The sequence below is a fragment of the Mus caroli genome, unplaced genomic scaffold, assembly GCF_978045245.1.
Source record: "Mus caroli unplaced genomic scaffold, Mus_caroli_1 scaffold_6, whole genome shotgun sequence".
In the NCBI taxonomy this organism is placed as follows: domain Eukaryota; kingdom Metazoa; phylum Chordata; class Mammalia; order Rodentia; family Muridae; genus Mus; species Mus caroli.
The window spans coordinates 13804030-13827366 of NW_028227261.1; the positions used below are offsets into that span (position 1 = coordinate 13804030).

Here is a 23337-nt window from a genome sequence, read left to right on the forward strand (position 1 = left end):
AGATAGGGGACTAATATCCAATATATATCAAGAAGGTGGACTCCAGAAAATCAAATAACCCCATTAAAAAACGGGGCTCAGAGCTAAACATAGAATTCTCACCAAAGGAATACTGAATGACTGAGAAGCACCTGAAAAAATGTTCAACATCCTTAATCATCAGAGAAATGCAAATCAAAACAACCCTGAGATTCCACCTCACACCAGTCAGAATGGCTGAGATCAAAAATTCAGGTGACAGCAGATGCTGGCAGAGATGTGGAGAAAGAGGAACACTCCTCAATTGTTTTTGGGATTGCAAGCTTTTACAACCACTCTGAAATCAGTCTGGCGATTCCTCAGAAAATTAGACATAGTACTACCAAAGGATCCTGCAATACCTCTCCTGGGCATATACCCAGAAGATGTTCCAACTGGTAAGAAGGACACATGCTCCACTATGTTCATAGCAGCCTTATTTATAATAGCCAGAAGCTGGAAAGAACCCAGAAGCCCCTCAACAGAGGAATGGATACAAAAAATGTGGTACATTTACACAATGGTGTACTACTCAGCTATTAAAAAGAATGAATTTATGAAATTCCTAGGCAAATGGTTGGACCTGAAGGGCATCATCCTGAGTGAGGTAGCACAACCACAAAATAACTCAAATGATATGTACTCACTGATAAGTGGATATTAGCCCAGAAACTTATGATACCCAAGATATGAGATACAATTTGTCAAACGCATGTAACTCAAGAAGAACGAAGACCAAAGTGTGGACACTTTGCCCCTTCTTAAAATTGGGAACAAAACACCCATGGAAGGAATTACAGAGACAATGTTTGGAGCTGAGACGAAAAGGATGGACCATCTAGAGACTGCCATATCCAGGGATCCATCCCATAATCAGCCTCCAAACAATGACACCATTGCATACACTAGCAAGAGTTCACTGAAAGGACACTGATACAGCTGTCCCGTGTGAGACTATGCCGGGGTCTAGCAAACACATAAGTGGATGCCTACAGTCAGCTATTGGATGAATCACAGGGCCCCCAATGGAGGAGCTAGAGGATGTACCCAAGGAGCTAAAGGAGTCTGCAACCCTATAGGTGCAACAACATTATGAACTAACCAGTACTCCCCAGAGCTCATTTCTCTAGCTTCATATGTATCAAAAGATGGCTTAGTCAGCCATCACTGGAAAGAGAGGCCCATTGGACATGCAAACTTTATATGCCCCAGTACACAGGAACGCCAGGGCCAAAATGTGGGAGTGAGGGGTGGTAGGGCAGTGGGGGGGAGGCTATGGGGGACTTTTGGGATAGCATTGGAAATGTAAATGAGGAAAATACCTAGTAAAAAAAAAAGTACATGAAATAATGTTTGGAACGCTGTAGTTGTACTTGGCTAGATTTAGCTTAAAAACTCCAGTCTGGCACAGCAAAATCACTCACTTCCCGAGGGCCCAGAGGAGAAAGTTCGAGTTGAGAAATAAATCTGTTTGGACTCCACATGGACACAGACCTTCCAGCACTCTGCAGCTCTGCTCCAGAGGACCCAAAGCAAGGAACATCAAATCGCATCTTGCCAGTGTGCTGCAGGGAGCTAAGGATACGCCTACCAGACTGGAAAGGTTAGTGAGAGAGTGTTTGTGAGAACGAACGAATGAGGACACGTTTTACCATTTATTTGCTTTTTACCGCTTATGAATAAATAAAAGTACTACAACCTTTTCCACCAGGTTTTGAGGAATTTGTTTCTGCTACGCTTTATGGCCCAAATCGTGCCTGGGTAACATTGCAGAATAATCCAGGAACAGGAATGGGGTGTGTCCTTGTGCAAGTACACAAATCTAGAAAGCCTGAGGTCTAAGAGTCTATCTTGAGGCTTCACAAAGAAGATATTAAAATAATGTATTTATTGTGAAATTCACCTACCAAGCAAAGGTTATATGTAGAGCACACATATTCACATGTGTGCTTTGTATATAGTTGGAAGAATAGACAAATGAAATCCCATATCCTTACCAACTACCCTACTAAGGGCACAATGTCGCCATTATGCTCTTTCTAACAGTTCATCCCTATCTTTCTCTAACAAATTATAAAAATGATCAAGAAAATGATCAAGAAGAATCAAGATTTGGTTGAGACTTAATAATCCTCCAGGTATGAAAGATTGGTGTAACATAGGACTACGGAATGTTAGCCAGCTAGGCTTAGTAGCCCATACCTTCAAGTACTCACCTCACGAACGCAAGGCAGGAGGTGTTTAAAGAACTCAAAGACAAATGTAAAACAAAGAACCGAGTATTACAAAAAAAAGTGTGAGTGCAAAATTGATGCATGCTGGTGATGGAATAGGGTACTGATAATCCAAGCCCTTCACAAACCAAAGCAGAAGAATTGCCGTGAGAAATAGAGTAAGAATCCATCTTAAAATATACACAAGTGGCTGGAGAGTTGGCTCAGGAGTTAATAGCACTGAATCCTTTTCCAGAACTCATGAGTTCAATTCCTAGCAATCACATTGTAGCTCACCATCATCAGTAATGAGATCCCAAGTCCTCCTCTGAAGAGAGCAACAGTGTATTTACATATGAAATAAATAATCAAATCTTTAATACACACACACACACACACACACACACACACATATATATATATTCAGCTGATACAATTAGCCATGTTAAAAAAAGAGGTGAGGTTACACCTGAGTGTGTGCAGAAGAGCACTTGACAGTATTTCCTCACCCACTCAGGTTCTTCTCATTTTAAATTTACTTCTCAGTTAAAAGTTCTTCAGAGTGTTTTACATTCTTGTATTTCTGATAAAGGCCATCATGAGCTGGGTGCTATCAGACCCTCCAAGTCATAAAGCAGGACATGCACAGCAGCAGTCTATTATCAAATGGAAGTGGTATATACATGATTGGGCCAAACAGGTCCTAAAGGCACAAGCAAGTTACATTAAGAAGTTGCTCAAATGCCTATGGTTTCTACTCCTGTTACAATACCATCTGCTGCCAAGCATGTGCCTATTGCCTCATGGAGTGTTCCCTATAATCAGCTGACTGAAGAAGAGAAGACTAGGACCTGGTTGACTGATGGCTCTGAACGTTATGCAGTCACCACCCAGAAGTGGACAGCTGCAGCATTACAACCCCTTTCTGGGACAACCCTGAAAGACACAGGTGAAGAAAAATCTTCATGGTGGGCAGAACTTCAGGCAGTACACATAGTATTACAGTTTGTTTGGAAGAAGAAACGGCCAAATGTACGATTGTTTACTAATTTAGGGGCTGTAGCCAAAGGATTGGCTGTATAGTCAGGGACTTGGAAAGATCATGATTGGAAAATTGGTGAGAAAGACATCTGGGGAAGAAGTATATGGATAGATCTCTCCAAATGGGCAAAGGATATGAAGATATTTGTGTCCCATGTAAATACTCAGAAAAAGGTGACTTTAGCTGAAGGGGAGTTCAATAGTCAAGTGGAAGGGATGACCAGTTCTGTGGATGGTCAGCCTCTTTCCCTAGCTATCCCTGTCATTGTTCAATGAGCACATGAACAAAGTGGCCATGGTGACTGAGATGGACCTCTATGCTTGGGCTCAACAACACAGACCTCCACTCACCAAGGCTGAATGCCAGATCTGCCAACAGAAGAAACCAACATGAGCCCCAGATATGGCACTATTCCTCCAGGTGACCAGTCAGAAACCTGGTGGCAGGTTGATTACATTGATCACTTCCTCAGTGGAAAGGACAAAGTTTTGTTCCTACTGGAATATATACTCATTCTGGTTATGGATTTGCCTTTCCTGCATGTAATGCTTCTGCTAAAACCATCATTCATGGACTCACAGAATGCTTTATCTATCTATCATGGTATTCTACACAGTATTGGTTCTGACTAAGGAACTCATTTCACAGTCAGAGAAGTGCAACAGTAGGCCCATGAACATGCAATACACTGGTCTTACCATGTTCCCCATCATCCTGAAGCAGGTGGTCTGATAGAAAGATGGAATGGCCTTTTGAAGACACAGTTACAGGGCCAATTAGGTGGGAACAATATAGAGGTCTGGGGCAGAGTTCTTCAGAAGGCTGTATATGCTTTGAATCAGCATCCAATATATGGTACGGTTTCTCCTCTGGCCAGGATTCATGGGCCCAGGAATCAAGGGGTGGAAAAGGGAATAGTTCCACTCACTCTCATTCCTAGTGACCTTCTAGGAAAATTTTTGCTTCATGTCCCCACTACTCTAGGTTATGCTGGCCTAGAAGTTTTGGTTCCAGAGGGGGAAGTGCTCCTACCAGGAGCCACAGCAAACATTCCATTGAACTGAAAACTCAGATGTCCCCCTGGTCATGTTGGGCTTCTTAACACCTTGAATCAACAGGCTAAGAAAGGAATAACAGTTTTAGGAGAGGTGATAGATCCAGATTTAGGAGAGGTGATAGATCCAGATTACCATGAGAAAATTGGATTGCCTCTCCACAACGTAGGTAAGCAGCATTATGTCTGGAATGTAGGAGAAGCCTTAGGGTATCTCTTAGTACTACCATGTCCTAGGATTAAAGTCAATGGAAACTACAACAGCCTAATCCAAGCAGGATGAGAAAGGACACAGACCCACAAGGAATGAAGGTATGGGTCAATCATCCAGGAAAAGAGCCAAGACCTGCTGAGGTGCTTGCTGAGGGTGAAGGAAATACAGAATGGGTAGTAGAGGGAAGTAGTTATAAATACCAGCTAAGATCCATTCTTATCTCCTTGTACAAAGCTCAAGTACAAGTGGATCAAAGACCTCCACATAAAACCAGAGACACTGAAATTAATAGAGGAGAAAGTGGGGAAAGCCTCAAAGATAAGTGCACAGGGAAAAAAAATTCCTAAACAGAAAACCAATAGCTTCTGCTGTAAGATCAAGAAATGACAAATGGGACCTCATAAAATTGCAAAGCTTCTGTAAGTCAAAAGACACTGTCAATAAGACCAAAAGGCCACCAACAGATTGGGAAAGTATTTTTACCAATCCTAAATCTGATAGGGGACTAATATCCAATATATACAAAGAGCTCAAGAAGCTGGACTCCAGAAATTCAAATAACCCCATTTTTAAAAATGGGGTACAGAGCTAAACAAATAATTCTCAACTGAGGAATACCGAAGGGCTGAGGAGCACCTAAAAAATGTTCAACATCCTTAATCATCAGGGAAATGCAAATCAAAAAAAAAAAAAAACAAACAAACAAACCTTGAGATTCCCCATCATACCAGTCAGAATGGCTAAGATCAAAAATTCAGGTGACAGCAGATGCTGGCAAGGATGTGGAGAAAGAGGAACACTCCTCCATTGCTGGTGGGATTGCAAGCTTGTACAACCACTCTGGAAGTCAGTCTGGAAAATTGAACATAGTACTACCTGAAGATCCTGCAATACCTCTCCTGGGCATATACCCAGAAGATGTTCCAACTGGTAATAAGAACACTTGCTCCACTATGGTCACAGCAGCCTTATTTATAATAGCCAGAAGCTGGAAAGAACCCAGATGTCCCTCAACAGAAAAATGTGGTACACTTACACAATGGAGTACTACTCAGCTGTTAAAAAGAATGAATTTACGAAATTCTTGGGCAAATGGATGTATCTGGAGTATTTCATCCTTAGTGAGGTAACCTAATCACAAAAGAAGTCATTAGATATGCACTTACTGATAAGTGGATATTAGCCCAGAAACTTAGAATATCCAAGATACAATTTGCAAAGCACAACAAAATCAAGAAGAGGGAAGACCAGCGTGTGGATACTTCATTCCTCCTTAGAATAGGGAACAAAATACCCATGTGTCTTAGTCAGGGTTTCTATTCTTGCACAAAGACCATGACCAAGAAGCAAGCTAGGGAGGAAAGGGTTTATTCAGCTTACACTTCCATACTGCTGTTCATCACCAAGGAAGTCAGGACTGGAACTCTAGCAGGTCAGGAAGCAGCAGCTGATGCAGAGGCTATGGAGGGGTGTTCTTTACTGGCTTGTTTCCTCTGGCTTGCTCAGCCTGCTCTCTTAGAGAACCCAAGACTACCAGCCCAGATAAGGTCCCACCCACAAGGGGCCTTTCCCCCTTGATCACTAATTGAAAAAATGTCTTACAGCTGGATCTCGTGGAGGCATCTCCCCAACTGAAGCTCCTTTCTCTGTGATAACTCCAGCCTGTGTCAAGTTGACACCCATAACCAGCCAGTACAATTGAGCCCTTGTCAACTTGACACACAAACATATCACTAGTAAGCCTCAACCCGTAGTTCTTATTCATCCCCAAGATCTTATATAACTTTAGAAGTCCCACAGTCTCTACATATTAAAAGTTCAATCCTTTAAAAATATCCAAAGTCTTTTTACAATTAAAGTCTCTTAACTGTGAGATCCAATAAAATATTTTTTACCTTCAAGAGGGAAAAATATCCACGCAAACTTTATATGCCACAGTACAAGGGAATGCCAGGGCCAAAAAATGGGAATGGGTGGGTAGGGAAGTGGGGGGGGAGCATATGGGGGACTTTTGGGATAGCATTCTAAATGTAATTGAGGAAAATACGTAATAATAAAAAATATTTTTTAAAAAAGAGGGAAAAATATCATGGCACCGTCACAATCAAAAGCAAAAATTTAAACTCCAACTCTCCAGTGTCTGGGATCCAACTCACGATCTTCTGGGCTCCTAAAAGGGACTATCCAGAAACTACCCCACCAGGGGATCCATCCCATAATCATCCACCAAACCCAGACACTATTGCATATGCCAGCAAGATTTTGCTGAAGGGACCCTGATATAGCTGTCTCTTGTGAGGCTATGCCAGTGCCCGTCAAATACAGAAGTGGATGCTCACAGTCAACTATAGGATGGAACACAGGGCTCCCAATGGAGAAGCTAGAGAAAGCACCCAAGAAGCTGAAGGGGTCTGCAACCCTATAGGTGGAACAACAATATAAACTAATCAGTACCCCTAGAGCTCATGTCTCTAACTGTGTATGTAGCAGAAGATGGCCTAGTCGGCCATCATTGTGAAAGAGACCTCTTGGTATTGCAAACTATATATGCCCTAGTACAGGGGAACGCCAGGGCCATGAAGTGGGAGTAGGCAGGTAGGGGAACAGGGTGGGGGGAGGGTATAGGTAACTTTCAGGATAGCATTTGAAATGTAAATAAAGAAAATATCTAATAAAAATTATTATTAAATAAAAATAAATAAATAAATACCAGCTAAGGCCATGTAACCAGTAGCAGAATGAGGATTATAAAGTAATATGAATGCATTTGTGATTGTACAGGAATACTTATACTATGTAAGGCAGATTCATGACCTTGTTATTGTCTCATGTGCACACAAGATATTATTTGTGTCAGGTTGACAAGGAATGGATTGTCGTGGCTATTCCTGGTTGTCAACTTGACTCTATCTGGAATGAACTACAATCCTGCCAAGGACCAGCCCCAGCGTGGCATTTATCTTCTTTCTTTCCTGTTGTTCTTGAGGTAGCAGAGAGGGAAGAGCTTAGGCGGAGGGTAAGACTTTATCTTACAAGTTTCTGGGGTAAGAAATTTAAGGTTGCTGTATCTAAGTCTAAGTTACTATGCTATTGTAGCTAGCCTGCCTTCTGTGATCTACTGAGGCCAGAAACTGCAGTCTCTGGCACTTAGCATCTCATCCTAAAACAGCGGGAGATTAAAGGATTAATTGCTAGAGCCTTTTCCCTATTGTCCAGATGCCTCATGCTTGTCAGGCTAGGGGGAAGTTTGGGGCAATAAACTTCTATTGAACCAGGAGAAGAGAATAACACTTGCAGAAAGAAAAACTTTTACATAAGCAAATATGCATGATCTCACATAAATTCATATTCAGCTTCATTCATGCTCATTTATTCATTTCATTCAAACCCAGTTGGGCCCAGCTTGCATGCATTCTCACAATTACATACTTGCACACACATCCATACTTACATATGCGTATGGAGCAAAACACCAACCACTGGTGTAGAAAGAACTCACTTATTCTGGATGAAAAATGTGCTCCAATCTTTATTATATAGAGAAAGAGAAGGCTTCTATCTTTTTAATGCCAAAATGCATTAAACCTATGTTTGTAAGAAAAAGCTTTGTTTCTTTAAAAAGACTAAACCTGTCTTGTCCTTACCATGGGACCTGTTCTGTCCCGTGGTAAGGGAAGCCTGTCTGCTCCTTCTGCCCTCTGCGACATCTTCCTTTTTCCTCTTTCCTTCTGCATTCTGCACATTGCTCTCTCGGTATTTTATGTTACCTATAATTTCTAAGTTACTCCACTCTGCATTCTCCTTCTGATCTAAAAAGTCTTCTGTCTAAAAACTTCTCCTCAGCTCAGATCCTCTCTCAGCTCAGTTCTTCTCACCTCCATTCCTCTCACCCCAGTCCCTCGGTTCTGACACTTCTCTTTGTCCTCAGCCCTTAAACATCATCCAGAATACATGATCTCATGTTAAAAGGTTCATCAAAAGTTCACACAGAAAATCAAATCATAAATTGAATTAGAAGTTTACAACAGAGAATGTTTACATGCATACGCATTAGGAGTGATTATCTAGCTAAACATCCATCACTTGTCTCAGCTCCACATGATCAATGAAGGTTTAAAACCATAACTATGTTATAAGTGAAATTTTCTATAGATAAACCCAGTCAATATTTTATCTTCTGTCCTAGCACCTATAATAAATCGTTAGTTCCCTTTTTATGACCTTTGGTTAATTGTTTTACAACCTCTTGAAATGTACTGAGTAAGAGAAAGTCTGGTTACCATCTAAGAGCAATTAACTGGTGACACTTGAGAGACTGGCAGAGTTCTCATTGCAGCTTTGATTATCAGAAAAGGACCTAATAGCAGTCCCATTATAAAAGAGCTTAATAATCACAGATATAATTTTAGGAATTCTTATAGGAGCATCATTAAGACTTAAGTCATCTATTTGCCTATATAGCATCACTACAAGTTAGTAACTCTTCATGGATCTGCAGACATTGCTTCCAAAGGGGTGTGCTACTACTTAGTGATCTTTATATATATTTAATAATAGCAGGAAAAGCATATTAATAGCAAGAATATTTCCTAAAATGAGTCCCTCACAGACTTGCTTAATGAGGGCTCACCTGTCATAGATTATATAATAATCGAGGCAGGCCACTTCAGGATGATCACTTGTTAGTTATTAGCTTGTCCTATTATGGGTCCTAACACAATCCAGAATTGGAAGGCTCAAATGTGATCCTAATCTGGAGGCTGGGAGATACAAGTTTCTGATCTGGATCTTGGCATGGAGATCTTGAGGCACAGTGGTTATGAATCCCAGAAGATTAAGACAGGGAGATCTCTTCTTTCAAGGTCATCTGGGACAAAACAAGTCCCAGATCCAGGCTTGGTGACACACACCTTTAATCTGGGCCACACCTTTTGCTGGAGACCTACATAAGAATTTTGGAAGAAGGAAGATTTACTCTCTCTCTTCTTTGTCTGCTTGCCTTATGGAACTGAGCAACTGCTAGGTCCTTGGACTTCCATTCACAGCTGCTGCTGACCATTGTTGGAAGTTGGACTACAGACTGTAAATCATCAACAAATGCCCTTACTATATAGAGACTACCCAAAAGTTCTGTGACTCTAGAGAACCCTGACTAATACAATCCTAAGTTAATTTATAAATTAATGGCAAAGGACAAAACGGAATGAAGCCAGACTGACACAGAAAGATTCCGGAACTATTGAGGTAAGGATATTTTAGTGTCCTGGAATATTCAGGAATGCAGGGACCTGAAAACAGAATTGAAGTCTGTATCGAAAGCTACCTCAAGGTAGGGAGTGATGGGTCACAACTTTGATTGTAGCACCTGGAAAACAGGCAGGTGGATTTCTGTTAAGTTCTAAGCTACCCTGTTTTATACCTTGTGCGTGGTCAGCCTGTTCTATGTAGTAAGCTCTAGCCCATCATTTTCTATGAATGAGAGAAATAGATAATTGGGGCTATTTAGTGAGTCCCTGACTCAAACAAATATTCAGGTGTGTTTTGTCGTATTTTGAGATTTCTTTGCTTATTTGTTTCTAATTTAGCTCAACTAAAACCCATGGTCAGACACGGGCTCCAACAGCTGTCTACTGCTAAGCTATATGAATCAAAATTCAGGACATCAGTGAGTATCTAGAATAGAATGTCCTCTTTAACCATGAAGGAGTTACTAAGACAAGAAGGTCCAGAATATGGAAAGAGCTTAGCCACTAGAAAGGTCAAGCATCTGTGATGGAGTAGCCAGGACAGAGCATAGAATATTCTGTATGAAATACGTCAGGAGTGCTGGCATCCCAGTTGTGTTCCACCGTCCCTGTCATGGTTGGTTTCCTGAGAAAGGGCCTCCCAGCTAGTTCATAATACACCAGATTGAGCACCAGCTTGATAGAGAGCTCAAATATCAGCAGCTGCGATAGAGTTCTTAATTATGGGGCCACACGGTTCTCAACTGGCTTCATGGGGGATTTTTCTTATTGCTGTAGACTCTCATGTATCCCAGTCTGGACATGAACATTTTATGGAGCAAAACTAACCTTGGTCTTCTGATTCTTCAACCTCCTCTTCTCAAGTGCAAGAATTAGAGGGGTATGCTGCTGAACCCCATCATATTGAGACTTGGGATGACATTTGTGATCACAGTTCGCCTGCCAATAGAGGCCTGGAGGAATCAAGGTGTCTCTTGCCCTCTAACTGCCTCAAACAGAGACATTAGCCAGGAGATCTGTACAAATAGTTTCACTGTTGGATGTGAAGTGCCCACTCCTAGCCACACTCAAGAGTTCATGGCTTGAGGATGAAATATTAAGACTAGCCTCAGCTGGGTCAGTCTACATCAGACTTTGCTATGTAAATAATTTTTTAAAAAGAAGAAGAACATGTGTGTAGGATATCAAGATGCATTACTGTAAACTGCTGAGGAAGAACATCTGAGTTCTGGATTCAGGGTCTCATTTCCATGCTAGCTAGACCTTGGGGGATAAAGCAGAAGATGCAGGAGGAGGAGATACCTTCCATGGTCAACTTCCTCAACTCTGTGGTTACACTGTGAGTCACACCATAATCTGAAAGCAACTGGGAATTATAGGAAGATAGGAAGTCCCAGATGAGTGCCTGGAATGATGAATCTGGTTAGGGTCCCCTCCTCTATAAGTAAATAGACACTGCAATGCAAAAGACATTAAAAGCATGCCCATGTAATAGATTTTGCTTGCTAAGGACGATTTGTTCTATATGACTTGTCCTACAATAGGTAGAATATAAAAGTTCTTTGATGGCAGAAAAAAATATCTGATCAGGAATGGTGACCAATGTCCTTAACCTCAACAAAACAGAAGCAGAGGAAAGCACATTGCTGTGACTTGTAATGCCTGGTCATCATAGCACATTGTGGAGAAGCCAAGACTACAAAGTAAAACAGTGTCTCAAAAGAAATACAGAGATAGAGGTGATGCTGAGGGATAGCTCATCGATAAACAGCATGCCTGTTCTTTCAAAGACCCCTGTATCCCTTATCACCATCCACAGTTTGTTTACAGCATTCTATAACGACAGTGCTAGATAAAGTAGTGAGTGCCCTTTTCTGATCTTCACTGGTACTGTGGAGATAAGATACAAAGGAGTAGGTGAAGGCAAAACTCTCAGAAACATGCAGAAAAGAGTATTTGGCTTCATTTCTTTCTACCTGAGAAATACAACCTATGAATATACATGTGATGTAGATAATCTCAAATTCTGACATCTAGTAGAGATCAACCTCGAGGGGACTCTGAATCAAGTGGTCCTATACCAGCTCTCACTTCTGTCTAGGGCATCCCTACTGAATAATTCCTACAAAGAACTGTTTCATGGACACCAGATAACAACAGTGACTTTGAAGCAATGGAGCTACTAGTCTATATTTTCATGAACATGACAATGAAGATAAGCAAGTATGAATTATTTGCTTTTATTGATACTGGTAATGGCTACAAAAGGAGTGCAGAGGTCAGCTTGGCAAATGTTACCAAAACAAAGACAGATATCAGAAATGAATAGTGACAACTCAGATTTGCACAGAGTAAAGGCTGTAGAGAAGGAGAGAGACATTTGTCATTCACTAGTGTCCTTTGAATACAAGATGATCTCTGAAGAATATGGCCTCATAAACATGTGCTGTGCATGCTGGGTATGGTAGTAGAGCACTCAGGGAGTGGAATCAGGTGAATTAGGAGCTCAAGTCCCATGTGGGATACAGGAGAGAAATTTTGAAAAGTAAATTAAAATGTAAAAAAAGCAGGAACACTCTCTTCTTTGTTCTATTGAATCTTTCTCTGATACTGTTGAGTCTACCATCTTGTTATTCCCATAGAAATTTGAGTTACCCTGGATAACAATCTCCATAATTCCCCAAAATTCCATTGATAGGATGAAAATTGGCATCAAACACATTAGTTTCACAATCCTGTAGATACAAACCATTGAAGAGCCATACAAGTAGAATGTTACTAATGAACAGGCAAGAGAAACATAAGAAAAATGTCAAAATAGCTTTATTTGTACTGACGGCAGTTGGTCATGGATCTCAGTCTGACCCAGACAACACAGGGAATCTCCTGTTCTCACAACATGGGAACTGACTCATGCTGCCTCAGAATCCTCAGGATATCCATGATCTTAGAACAAAGTAATACAAGTCTCTCTACTACAACATAACTCATGTCACCATAGCAATCAACAGGGGAAGGGTACAGCTCCATGATCCATTGATTCACACTGTGATATCCTCAATGACTCTCTCTCTCTCTCTCTCTCTCTCTCTCTCTCTCTCTCTCTCTCTCTCTCTGTCACAAACACACACACACACACACACACACACACACACCACTGACACTTTTGTGTTAGGAGATTTGGCTCATGGTAGGCAGAAGAAGGCTGATACTAGAGTCCCAATTCTACAATTTCCCTTTCCAGGATATCTTAATGAGTGTTTTACTTCTGAGAACAGACATCATGACCAAGGTACCTTTTATAATGACAAATTTTAATTTTGGCTGCCTTACAGGTTCAGAGGTTCAATCCATTATGAGCAAATTGGGAGCATGGCAGCATCAAGGCTTAAAACTTAAAACTCTATATATCACCATGTCTGATGTGAAAGGGGTCTTCAGATCTTCTACTCCTTTTTTATCTTTGTTTACTAGAACAAACTTGTTTCCCTTGGGCTAGTCCACTACTGTTAGCAGCATTCCTCAGAAGGTATCCCATGGCTCTGGTATTTTTAACATCTTGGGATATCCAAGTCAACTTGAACATCACAGCTTCTTGTTCCATTGTCTGGGATCCACACATGATCTTTCAGGCTCTACCAAAGGCCTTGCTTCACTCCTCCAGCTCTGCCATCTGTAGCACTCTAGGCTCTTGTTGACTCCACTCTACTCTTGCAGTTCTTTTTGGTGGACATCCCATGATATTGGCATCTTCAATAGTCTTCTGCTGCACCTAGGCCTGCCTTACCAATAGTTTCTCAAGGCTCTCTTCACAGTGCCAAACCTCAACTTTAGACCTGGGCCTTCAACTGCAGCTGAAGCTTCACACAAACCTTCCCAGGCTACTCACAATGCCAAGACTCAGCAGAGCCCCATGACCTAATGGCTACAAAACAAGTACCACCTGGGTGAATCTTAGACATTACCAAGTTCAGCTGCAGCTTGATATACAACCTTGACAATCTCTGGAACATGTTTTCTTTGTGCTCTAGGAAAATTTCACCCCAGTGATGTTGGTCTCTTCTTAATCACTCCAAATTTCTTAGCTCCAGGTAACCAGCATCAATTCTCCCAGAGTCCCTTCTATTCTAGACTCTAAAGCGAGAGTCACATGACTGAAGCTGCCAAATTCTACTGCTTGCGGGGGCTAGAACATGCCCCCCCCGCCCTAGCTAACTAAATGCTAAGAGGAAGTACATAGAACTAAATGTGTATATAATAAATAGAAAGATACCATACTAGCAACTTAACATCACACCTGAAAACTCTAGAATATAGAGAAGCAAACATATCCAAAAGGAGTCTATAGCAAGGAATTATCAAACTGAAGGTTGAAAGCAATAAAAATAGGAACAAAGAGAAAAATACAAAGAATCAATGAGACAAAGAGTTGGTTCATTGAAAACATCAAGAGCAATAAACCCTTATCCAAACTAACTGTTAGATGGAGAGAGAATATTCAAATTGATAAAATAAGAAATGAAAATGACTACATAACAACAAATACCTAAGCAAAATAAAGAATCATTGGGTCATACTTAAAAATATGTAACATAAATATTGGAAAATCTAAAAGAAATGGATCATTTTCTAGATAGACATCACTTACCAAAGTTAAATCAAAACCAGTTAAACAATTTAAGTAGACCTATAGCTTCTGAGGAAATAGAAGCAGTTGTTAAAACTAGAGCAGAATTCTACCAGAGGTTTGAAGAAGAGTTAAAGCCAACATTTCTAAAATAATTCCCCAAAATAGAAACAGAAGAAACATTACCAAATTCATTTTATGAGGCCACACTCACCCAGATACCCAAGGCACAAAATGAATCAACAAAATAAGGAAGAAAAAAAAAAAAGAACTACTGGCCAATTTTCCTTATGAACATAGATGTAAAGCTACTCAATAAAATACTCACAAACAGAATCCAAGTAACTATCAAAAAGATTATCACCATGATCAAATAAGCTTCATCCCAGAGATGCAGGGATGATTCAACACATGAAAAACAGTCTGTTGTAATCTACCATATAAACAAACAGAAAGAAAAATCCCATGTTCATCTTATTAGATTCCAAAAAAGCTTTTGACAAAATTCAACACCCCTTCATGATAAAAGTCTTGGAGAACTTAGGAATACACAGGACATACCTAAATGTAGCCATCCAGCAGCCACGGGTGAACTGGGTTTACCTGAAAGGAGGGCTGAAACTAAGGTAAGGGGGTGAGAGAAGAATGAGGCCTAAACAAAGGTTCTGATCAAGGCTCAAAATTTAATAATAAGCTTTACATTTGTCTTAGTGGGGTTTTACTGCTGTGAACAGATACCATGACCAAGTCAAGTCTTATAAAAACAACATTTAATTGGAGCTGGCTTACAGGTTCAGAGGTTCAGTCCATTATCATCAAGGTGGGAGCATGGCAACATCCAGGCAGGCATGGCACAGGAGGAGCTGAATGTTCTAAGTCTTCATCCAAAGGCTGCTAGTGGAAGACTGACTTCCAGGCAACTAGGGTAAGAGCTTAAGCCCACACCCACAGTGACACACTTATTTCAACCAGGTCACACCTATTCCAACAAGGCCACAGCTCCAGATGGTGCCACTCCCTGGTCCAAGAATATATAAACCATTGCACATTAATAAAGGGAAAAACCACCCCCTGTCACTATTGAACTTTACTGAGATGATCTCTTTTGTCTCTCTAGGTGCTTAGAGGGTTCCTTAGAGACCCTTGCAATCACACAATTCAAGCTGTCAAATTCCAATATGAGTTGTCTGTCCCAGTGTCCAATAGTCCATCAGCTCAAACAGCTAGACCTTGTGGTGTCACCTTGTGAAATTTAAGTCATGGACTTCTAGGAAGACTGCTAGAAAGATTGACAGCTACAATACAGAAGCTAGAATTGAAGGGTTGTATGATCATGGGCTTCCAAACTGATGTCCTCCTGCCTGCTCTGAGCAAATGTTCCCAGCTCAGTGAGGTCAATTTTCTGAAGAACTTCTTGTCCATGGACTGTCTGAAGAAGCTGTTGCAGTACACTGCCAACCTGAGACAGCTGACCAGGGAAATATACCCTTTCCACCCAGTGAGGTCTATGATGAAATTGGTAGTGTCCTCCCACACAGATTTGCCCAACATTGTTCTGAGCTTATGGACACACTCAAAGTTATAAGAAAGCCAAACAAGATGTGCTCTGTGAGTAACAGCTGTGTAGTTTGTGGAGGAGTCTGTGTCTACAACATGGAGGCTGCATGATGCTCCTGTTGGCAATGAGAGAGGTCACTGCTGGACTCTGAGAAATAAAAGCCAGGAGTCATGTGAATCATTTGAGATAGGGCATGTGTATTCCAGCATTTTTGGATGTACTTGGGAAAGAAACAATTCTTTGGTTCCTATTTGAAGGAGGAGTACTGATCTGGAGAACAAGGGCTTATTTTCTGCCTTAGGTCAACAGTACAGACCAACTTTGTCACAGCAAAAGAGATTTGAAAGTTGTGTTTTCAATATTGTGTTGGCCCCTCCCATATTCTTGTGTTCCCTTTTCCTGTTCCTCCATCATTCCAGATTTTTCAGAGTGAAAAAAAAAATGCCCAATGTTTCAAGATTATATACACTTCAGCTTCCTGAGATTCTGTTCAAAACACTAAAAAAACTTTCTTTGAAATACGGCTGCCAGGGCCCAGACCCAGGATCTCCTTGACACAGTGGAAGGAGAAGAGCAATGGCAGAAAAGTAGGACTTTTTATTGTCATGCTTTCCCTTGGTGCCCTAGCGGTCCTTAGTGTAGACTGGCAACTTGAGTGGCCCAACCATGCGTGCTCTGGCGTAGGCAGAGGTGGAGAGGGGATAGGAGTGACTCCACCAGAAGCCTTCATACATCGGTGGCCTTGTGGGCTCCCATGCAGAGGGTCTCCGGACATCGCCAGACAGGCTGTCAAGCCTATTCATGGACCAGCGTGGATCTTGCTACCTCTGGTGTCTACCTCTATAGTAACAACATATGGGACCCTAATGACTTTGGTGCAGTCAGGGTGGACAGAGCTGTTGCTACAGTGGGTTTTTCCCCACTTTGTGGGTAGCAGAGGAGTTATAGCATTACCTATAGGTGTTCCAAAGGTGTTGCATGTGGGCATACTGACATATATGGAGATGAAGGCGTGTCAGCTCTGTCTACAGTGTGCATCCTCACAAACCTTCACTTTTGTACACACAAATCTTGTGCAGTTAATCACAGGATTATACAAGATCTCTGCTCTGAAGCTGTTACATTGAGGCTCCATGTCTTACTGTATCGATGACTCAGAGGGGCAAGCTCCTTGGAAAACAAGGACAGAAGACTCTGTGGAAAGAGGACTTTAGCAGTTCAGTTCTGCCTGCTGTCTCTCAGTTTCCTGTCTGCTATGATGTGAAGTCCTTGGGAGGTCTCCTTACCACAGGTTCCCACCACCCTGATGTTCTTGCAAGAATGTAGGGCCAATTGAACTCTGACTGAACACTCTGAAATCATGACTCAAAAGGAATCCTTTTTAGAAAAAAGCTGTCAGCAAACTTGATCTTGCTCTGAAGAACTAATCCGAGGAGTTCTGGATTTGGCGTTTATGTGTGCATTGTCTGGAGCTGGGAAAGCGCTATCCATCTCCAAGCGGAGAATCTGATTTGAATATTTGACTTTAGATGTTTTCTCCAGTAGCTCAATAGCTATACCATCCGATGTTATCATGCCTTTTTAGAAAAAAAAATTTAGACTTACGTATTTAAAAAAAGAAAGACTAGTGTCTTAAGATATTTAGGGGTGCTGTCTAATAAATAAAAGTTCACTTATCTACATCTAAGTTACTTTGCTACTGTAGCTTACCTGCCTTCTGTGTTCCTCTGAGGCCAGAAATTGAAGGCTAAGGCATTTAACACCTCATCCAAAAACACCAGGAGATTAAGTAAAGGATCAATTGCTAGAGCCTTTCCCCTTTTGTCCAGATGTGTCTTGCTTGCCAGGCTAGGGAGACGTTTGGAGTAAAAAAAAACTTCTATTGAAGCAGGAGAATAATGCTAGCTCACAGAGAAAGAAAAAGCTTCTACCCTTTTAATAAACCCCAAGTTTGTAAGAAAAAAGCCTTGTTCCTTTATTAATACTAAGCCTGCTTTGTATTAAGAAAAGATCTATTCCCGGTAAGGATATGGTCCTTCTGCTCTCTCTCTCTCTCTCTCTCTCTCTCTCTCTCTCTCTCTCTCTCTCTCTCTCTGCATTTTCTTTTTTCCTCTTACCCTCTGCACCCTGCAATTTACTGGTGACACATGGGAGACCGACATCACTTTTTGGTCACGATATTTCCTCACACTGATAGACACCCTAACTAAGCCAAGTTGGTACCAGCATAGTGGGATATTGCTGAAATTGTCCTGAGCATGTGTGCTGTTGTATTGTGGAAGGGCTTTGGAACTTTAAGATAGAAAAAGCATTGAGTGTTGAGAACTCAGTGGAAAGTTCTTGAGGAACTTGAAAGATAAGATGAGAATGCTGAAACAAGGCAGAAGACACAGGGCCTTGCTCTTGAAATTATAGAGGGAAATTTAATAACTCTATCAAAGCTATTTGCTATTTTGAATTGAGATTCTCTGCTTCTGGTTAGCTGGGGGGGGCAGGGGGCTGAAGAATCATCTGTGGTTAACCAGATACCACAACAAATAAAGTGAAACTTTGCTTTGCTGACCATCTAGAGCTGTAAATTAGTGGTGATTAAGAAAAGACCAGTCCCAAACTTTGTCTCTGTAACTCCTTCCATGGGTATTTTGTTTCCTATTCTAATGAGGAATGAAGTATCCACATGTTGGTCTTCCTTCTTCTTGATTTTCTTCTGTTTTGCAAATTGTATCTTGAGTATTTTAAGTTACTGGGCTAATATCCACTTATCAGTGAGTGTATATCAAGTGACTTCTTTTGTAATTGGGTTACCTCACTCAGGATGATATCCTCCAGATACATCCATTTGCCCAAGAATTTCATAAATTCATTGTTTTTAACTGCTGAGTAGTATTCCATTTGTAAATGTACCACATTTTCTGTATCCATTCCTCTGTTGAGGGACATCTGGGTTCTTTCCAGCTTCTGGCTATTATAAATAAGGCTGCTGTGAACATAGTGGAGCATGTGTCCTTATTGCCAGTTGGAACATCTTCTGGGTATATGCACCAGAGAGGTATTGCCGGATCTTCAGGTGGTACTATGTCCAATTTTTTGAGGAACCACCAGACTGATTTCCAGGGTGGTTGTACCAGCTTGCAATCCCACCAGCAATGGAGGAGTGTTCCTCTTTCTCCACATCCTCACCAGCCATCTGCTGTCACCTGAATTTTTTATCTTAGCCATTCTGACTGCTGTGAGGTGGACTCTCAGGGTTGTTTTGATTTGCATTTCCCTGATGATTAAGGATGTTGAACATTTTTTCAAGTGCTTCTCAGCCCTTTGGTATTCCTTGGTTGAGAATTCTTTGTTTAGCTCTGTACCCCATTTTTAATGGGGTTATTTGAATTTCTGGAGTCCAGCTTAGAGATGAAGTTTGGAGCTAAGTCGAAAAGATGGACCATCCAGAGACTAACCCATCCGGGATCCATTCCATTATCAGCCACCAAACCCAGACACTATTGCACATGCCAGTAAGATTTTGCTGAAGGGACCCTGATATAGTTGCCTCTTGTGGAGCTATGCCAGTACCTGTCAAATACAGAAGTGGATGCTCACAGTCATCTATAGGATGGAACACAGGGCCCCCAATGAAGAAGCTAGAGAAAGCACCCAAGGAGCTGATGGGATCTGCGACCCTACAGATGGAACAACAATATGAACTAACCAGTACCCCCAGAGCTCGTGTCTCTAGCTGCATATGTAGCAGAAGATGGCCTAATCGGCCATAATTGGGAAGAGAGGCCCCTTGGTCTTGCAAACTTTATATGCCCCAGTACAGGGGAACGCCAGTGCCAAGAAGTGGGAGTGGGTGGGTAGAGGAGCAGGATGGGGGAGGTTACAGGGGACTTCCAGGATAGCATTTGAAATGTAAATGAAGAAAATAACTAATAAAAATTATTATTAAATAAGAAGAAAAAGAAGAAGAAGAAGGAGGAGGAGGAGGAGGAGGAGAAGGAGAAGGAGAAGGAGAAGAAGGAGAAGAAGAAGACCACTTCCCGCAGTGAGCCACTGCTGCCTCCTCAGCTTGAAGCCTCCACACCAAGCCCTTCCCTGCCCCAGGTTGAAGGTTTCCCCACAGGCCTCCTGCTGGTGGTAGTGGAAGGTGCCGCAGGGGGTTGGAGATTGAGGCGGCCCTGGTGGAGGAGGTGTGTCTGGGTGCCCCTCACAGCCTCCTGGTGGCTGTGGCCCTGGGATCCCCGCCAGATTGCAGTCAAAATTGGAGGTGGTGCTGCTACCACCTTGATTTTGTTTTCGGGGGACCAAAGAGACAGCTGGAAGATGGAGACCAGACAGACAGCAAGAAACTGTCTTCCCAGGGAGATTCGACTGGTTCTCAACTGGGACCCATCCATCCTCCCAAATAGGACCTCAATGACAAAAGAGTATGGGGGTCCGAACCGCATGGTGGGCTTGATCATTGGCAGAGGTGGTGAGCAGATAAACAAAAATCCAGCAGGACTCAAGCTGCAAAGTTCAGATCTCACCAGATAGTGGTGGCCTCCCTGAGCACAGCAGGGCTCTGACTGGAGCACCTGAGTCTGTCCAAAAGGCAAAGATGATGGCTAGATGACATCGTGTCTCAGGGCCATGACCTCCCCCCTCCCCCAGGAGAGTTCCAGGACAACATCAATGGGAGGTCAGAATGGCACGGTACAGGAGATCAGGATACCTGCTGGCAAGGCAGGCCTGGTCATTGGCAAGGGTGGAGAGACCATCAAGCAGCTGCAGGAGCAGGCAGGGGTGAAGATGATTTTAATTCAGAATGGCTCCCAGAACACAAATGTGGACAAGCCACTGAGGATTATCCGGGACCCAAAGTACAGCAAGCCTGTGAGATAGTGATGGACATCCTGCAAGAACGTGATCAAGGTGGCTTTGGGGACCTCAATGAATACGGATCTGGGGTTGGTGGAGGCATTGATTGATGTGCCTGTACCCAGGCATTCAGTTGGTGTAGTTATTGGCCGAAGTGGAGAGATGATAAAGAAGATCCAGAATGGTGCGCATCCCGTTCAAGCAAGATGATGGGACTGGCCCTGAGAAGATTGCTCCCATCATGGGGCCTCCAAATCGGTGTAAACCCGCAGCCTGGATCATCAATGACCTCCTCCAGAGTCTTCTTCAGAGTGGGCCTCTAGGTCCCCCAGAGGTCCCTGGCATGCTCCCTGGGGGCAGGGGTCGGGGCAGAGGCCAAGGCAACTGGGCAACTGAGTCATCTCCTGGAAGGGAGATGACTTTCTCCATTCCTCCCCGTAAGTGTGGGCTGGTCATTGGCAGAGACAGGGAGAATGTGAAGGCCATTAAACAGCAGACAGGCGCCTTTGTGGAAATATCTCGGCAGCTGCAGCCCAACAGGGACCCCAATTTCAAGTTGATTGTGATCCAGGAAATCGCCCCAGTAGACTGACCATGCAAAGCAGCTCATTGAGGAGAAGATAGAGGGTCAGGCCCTGGACCAGGCCCTGCTAGACCCATGGGGCCTTTCAACCCTGGACCCTTCAACCAGGCGCCCCCACATGCTGGTGGTCCCCTCCTCACCAGGACCTGCCTCAGCGATGGGGCAATACCTAACCCCAGTGGAAACCACCTGCCCCTCACGACCCAAACAAAGCTGCTGCAGAGGCTACAGACCCTAATGCTGCCTGGGTTGTGTACTAATCCCACTACTACCAGCAACCCGCAGGTCCTGTGCCAGGCTCTGCCCCAGCCCCTGCAGCCCCACCTGCACAGTAGGAGCCCCCACCCCACCCCCAGCCTCCACTCATTGGCCAATCAGACTACACCAAGGCTTGGGAATAGTATTACAAGAAAGAAAGAAAGAAAGAAAGAGAGAGAGAGAGAGAGAGAGAGAGAGAGAGAGAGAGAGAGAGAGAGAGAGAGAGGAAGGAAGGAAGGAAGGAAGGAAGGAAGGAAGGAAGGAAGGAAGGAAGGAAGGAAGGAAGGAAGGAAGGAAGGAAGGAAGAAAAGGGGGGAAAGGTCAGCAGCACCCCCACAGCATGACTACACCAAGGCCTGGGAGGAGTACTAGAAGAAGCAAGCACAAGTGGTCACTGGTGGAGGGGGGGGGGTCCTGGAGCACCCCTGGCTGCCAGCCTGATTACAGTGCCACCTGGGCTGAGTGCTTACTATGGACAGACCCCAGGCCCTGGTGGCCCACAGCCACCTCCCACACAGCAGGGACAGCAGCAGGCAAGTGGAAACTGCCACCTTCCTCCTCCTCTTTTCTCCTTTCAACCCATCGGCCACCGTCCATTCTGCCTTAGTGGGTAGTGCTGGAAACCCTTTCCCCTGCAGGGTGTGCCCTTTGATGGCAGGCTTGAGCACGTGGGAAGAGCTCGATGGATGCAGATGCTCACGGAAAAGGGTCTTCAGTAGCCACTGTTGGCACAATGTTATCCGGAGCTGTGGGCACCGGCCGCAAAGGTGGAACTCTGAACTGCTGTGGTGTCCCAGGTGCAGGAAGTCGGGACCACACCCATTGCTGAACCCGCTCGCTCAAAATCTTTTCCCCTTCTCAGCATCACTATTTTGCCTTTTTTTTTTCCACCATCTTTATCCCCCATGTCCAAGTAACTGTGTGTTGCAGGAGGCCCTGGCTCTGCTGGGATATAGGGGAGCCCACTGAAGGGACTGGGCCCTCCCTGCCTGGCAAGGCCATCTCTTGTGTGCTTGCCTCTGTCCTGGTCTTGTCTGTGAAGTAGGCATGACGCTGCCGCCTCCCTCCTCAGTCCCCATCCCCCCTGGCATTTCTCCCCTGTGTGGTCTCTTCTGCAATTCTGGCTTCTGCTGCAGAATCCTCCTCCATCAAGGAGCAATCCGGCCAGTGGAGTCCCCAAGACAGACAGTCACAGCCCCCTGCTTAGCCTATGGGGGCTTGGGCCTGGCCTCTTGGCCCACTGCATGGAGTCACAGCCTCTTGTAGCCAGGCCACCTCCTGCCATGACCATTCCTGTCTCTCCCTCTCTGCAGGCAAATGAAGCAAATGTATATGAACTTCATCTGTGAAAGTACTTTTTTCCTCCATTTTAGTTCCACTTGGGGGCTTCTTTTACTGGTTTCTATATTTAATTGGTTTGGCGAGAGAGCAACGGCTGCCCAGGGGGCTGGGAATCCCCTTCATGCCGAGGTGCTCCCTATCTCGCTCATTCTTTTTTTTTTTTTTTTTTAAATATATTTATTTATTTATTTATTTATTATTACATATTTTCCTCAATTACATTTCCAATACTATCCCAAAAGTCCCCCATAGCGCCCCCCACTTCCCTACCCACCCATTCCCATTCTTTTGGCCCTGGCATTCCCCTATATTGGGGCATATAAAGTTTGCAA

The 23337-nt window shown here is 43.2% G+C and overlaps 1 pseudogene; it reads left to right on the forward strand.

Moving 5' to 3' along the window:
• Window positions 1-1500: 1500 nt before the first annotated feature.
• On the forward strand, window positions 1501-22930 carry LOC147004166 (far upstream element-binding protein 2-like; annotated as a pseudogene).
• The last annotated feature ends 407 nt before the right edge of the window (window positions 22931-23337 follow it).